The sequence below is a fragment of the Topomyia yanbarensis genome, chromosome 2 (assembly GCF_030247195.1).
Source record: "Topomyia yanbarensis strain Yona2022 chromosome 2, ASM3024719v1, whole genome shotgun sequence".
Classification (NCBI taxonomy): Eukaryota; Metazoa; Arthropoda; class Insecta; order Diptera; family Culicidae; genus Topomyia; species Topomyia yanbarensis.
The window spans coordinates 360,818,005-360,822,326 of NC_080671.1; positions in this window are offsets into that span (position 1 = coordinate 360,818,005).

A 4,322-nucleotide genomic window follows, 5' to 3' on the forward strand; every position below is an offset into this window, starting at 1 on the left:
TCGCAAGAGAGTTGAGGGATAAATTGAGGATTCTTTTGTACACAACAAGAGAAAGTTAAAAATTTTGTATATAATTCGACCGTCATCAAGCTTCACGGCATCAATCGGTTTTTCCCTAATAACTTTTTCCACAAGCCTCAAATCGTTCAAAGTCTTCTAGACTTTGCTTTCTTAACAAATTTCCTATAAAAGTCAGCCAACTATTTATTTTTAGGAGGTAACGGGCGACTCTTGGAAGAATTATTTTGCAAAGGCGATTTCCCCATACGAAATCCCATGTGAACTTATAACCGTGGGCGCAAAAAGATAGTTTCACCGATCAAGCTAAAAATTTGCAGAGTTATTTTGGGAGCTAAATGTGACCCAAAAAGTTACTCGGAGCAAAATTTTATTTTTTTCATATAACCATGTCTCACTCTATTGCACAGCTTGCTGTTTGCTTCCTTGTGTAGGGGAGCCCGAGGCTAGTTGGCGGTTTGTGTAAGTTGGTGGAGTCCGTTTTTCTCTGTTTCTATTCGACATACGACACTGTTTCTCTGTGTGTACCTCAATTAGTGTGAAATACATTGCTTGAAAAAACTTTTCTAGTCTAGTCTAGTCTAGTCTACACATACACAGCCAATACATGTAGGGATCCTGGAAAATTGAAGATGTTCGTCTACAATTTTTCTTGTCAATATTAATGTTTGTGGCACATATGGAATGTGACACGATCATTAAAGCGGCCAGGCCAACTGTGCAGTGTACAAAATAAAGATGATTCAAAATTATACGGCAATCAAATTATTCATTTAATGAAGAATTTAATCAACGAATCATTTTGGACCTTAAATAAGGAAGAAACGTGGACAACCGTACACAACCGTTTCAATTTGGTGGGGGTTTGATAAATTGTTGGGAGTGACTTTGCTAAGAGGGTTAATGTCACTCCTTTGGTTCCTGGGATGGGACAGAGGTATTTAGCCCTGCCCTGGCTAGTGAGCCTAGGTTATAGCGCCTTTATTCGCTCGGTTTTGGATTCGGGTCGCCCTAATGTCTACAAATCCCGTATAAAATTAATGGTTTCGGATGAACCTGGAGCGACTCTTATTCGAAAACTTAATCAGCATAAGATTTAGTTAAAAGCTCGAATTTACTACAATGAAACAAAGGACTCCTGTTTCGATCGCCTCTCAACGGGGTTATCAACTCATTCCACAACAGGGTCGTTATCCTGAAGAGACTCAGCATGAACTCTAGCTCAAATACAACACCCGATTCCGACTGATTCGGTGTCGAGATCAGCTGCTGCATCCGTGCCAAAATCCATATAGAATCCATTCGATTCCGAATCGATTTCAGAATGATTTTTCTAGGTATCACCGTCTAGATGGGCTCTTCTGCAGAATATATAAATAATTAATAAGATAAACAAGTTGGATCTCACCGAATTAACTGCTCAAAGTCAAGGTCAACTCGTCAAGCCATTTTTAAATATCCAGTATTAAACGGCATCGTCTTCGTTCTTGCCGACGGCATCGATATCTTTATGTTCAGTTTCTCTAATCTTGCAGTCGGGAACAAAACTATTCCGATTATCTGTGCTGCTTGACCCGAACTCTGGATCTGGTATCCTTGATCGATCGCTGGTCATCTAGTGTTATTCTAAACTCTTGATTATTGATTCTAAAATATGTTCAACTTTTTCATTGATGAAAACCACAACACATGAAAATTTGCTTCCTCCTTTTCTATCACCATCTCACAGCTTGGTTTTCATTGAAACGTAAAAAACGAACAAAATATAAGCAGAACGGGTTCGCCGGCAAAAAATGTGGAGTCCAATTTTTTTCAAATCAAACGGCTTCACACGGTACTACACTCCGCCATCCTACTGTTCCTGCAGCGGGCCGCCTATCGTATGCTACTCGCTTCCTCAGTACTTCCAGAAAGGCGCCTTCACTTTTACCTTAAATCAGCACTTAAACATTTTCTAAATTTTAATTACAAATCTGTTATTTTCAATAGAAAGTTCTAAAATAGCAGCAGGGAAAAATTGACGTGAGAAAAAAACGAACTGTCACGAATCAAGCCGCGCCTACTAATCCATTGCTTGAAAAAACTTTTCCTTGTCTTAAATGAATTTTTTTAGTGTATTTTTATCGAAATCTAAACCATCTCAGAATTCAATTTTCTAACTGCTGGTTGCCTGATATATGCAAAAACTATCGGTAACAAATTTGATGTATATTCAACAATCTTGAATGAAGACTGGAAAATTGGAAGACTGGAAGACTGGAAGACTGGAAGACAGGAAGACTGGAAGACTGGAAGACTGGAAGACTGGAAGACTGGAAGACTGGAAGACTGGAAGACTGGAAGACTGGAAGACTGGAAGACTGGAAGACTGGAAGACTGGAAGACTGGAAGACTGGAAGACTGGAAGACTGGAAGACTGGAAGACTGGAAGACTGGAAGATTGGAAGACTGGAATTAACAATGCGGGAGATCAGGTTGGATAGTGAATCAGGCCACTACCTTAATAGGGCATTGCAAAAAAATATTTTTTTTGAATTATCGAAGGCCCCCCCCTCTCATATTGTGACAAATGTCAAAGTAAGCTCAGATGCCAAATTTCACATCATTTGGACAATTTTAGACCCCCGCCCACTTCGCTTGAATTTGTATGAAATTGGTACTATGGGAAAATATGGAGGAAAAATACATTAAATGCTATAACTTTTGAAGTAGCAATCAGAAAATTACAATTTATACCTCTTTTGGATGGAAATAATCTTAGTATTTGAATGGAGATATTTTCGTTTCTGGAAAAATACGAGAAAGTGGGGTACTGGGTCATTTGGACCCCAAAATCTCCTATTTTTAATGATTTTTCTGCTCCGTGATGCAAATCATACATATTTTATTGTTTTTCTAATGTGAAAAAATCTCAAAAATCGATCGGGGCCTTGTCCGAATACGAGAAGTTGGGGTTATATGGCCTTTCGTCATTCATATTAAACTTCATCATTTTCTCGTGAATATATCTCTATTATTCTTCACTCAATTTTCATAAACTATACCTTGTTGAACGTGAAAAATCCTTAGGATTATAACAAAAATAGATTCGTTACCGGTAAAATTCAGGAACATCAAATTATCTGACATATAGTGTCGATTTCACATTTTTATCATAAAATCGCACATATTAACTCCATTTAACAACAAAATTCTTATTTAATTTACTACTTTTAGTGTAAAATGTGCTTAGGGATCACATGAGAAAAGTTTCATTCGTGGAAAAATAGGGGAAGTAGAGGTATTAGGACAAATAATGAAAAAATTATATTTGTAGAGTAAATATCAAAAAGTTTGATGTTTCTGAATTTTCCCTTTAACGTTTTTATTTTTGTTTCATTCCTCAGAATTTTACACGTTCAACAAGTTACATTTTATGAAAATTGATTGAAGAATAATAGAGATATATGCATGAGAAAATGATAAAATTTAATATGAATGACAAAAAGCCCTATAGCCCTAACTTCTCGTATTCGGACTAAGGTCAAAAGGGTTCCGATCGATTTCTGAGATTTTTTCACATTAGAAAAACTACAAAATATGTATGATTTGCATCACGGATCAGAAAAATCATAAAAAATATGGGATTTTGGGTCCAAAATGACCCAGTACCCCGCTTTCCCGTATTTTCCTAGAAACAAAAATATCTCCATTCAAATACTAAGATTATTTCCTTTCACAAGATGCATAAATTGTAATTTTCTAATTGCTACTTCAAAAGTTATAGCATTTAATGTATTTTTCCTCCATATTTTCCCATAGTACCAATTTCAAAAAATTTCAAGCGAAGTGGGCGGGGGTCTAAAATTGTCCAAATGATGTGAAATTTGGCATCTGACCTTACTTTGACATTTGTCACGATATGAGAAGGGGGGGGGCCTTTGAGAATTCAAAAAAAAAATTTTTTTTGCAATGCCCTACTACCTTAATGTAGCAAAGATCGTGTAATGAGCTTATCATCGAGAAGCCAGGAGGCGGGCATCGCGTAGTTGCTAAATCGATTGTCTTGTACGCAGCTCACCGGGGTTCGATTTCTAACCCGCACATAGGGCTAGACATTTTTTTATCCGAAATAGACGACCGCATGACATTAACGTTAAAACGTCTATAATCGATATAAAAAAACCAGAAAAACAACCCCAGGCCGTACTGCGAGGATTGACGTCTCCTCGGTGCCGAGAGGAATTTCGCAATAAAACAAAGTGATTAATGTCCTACTCAAGCCCTCCCAGTTCTACACTAATTTGAATCTCTGGATGAAATGT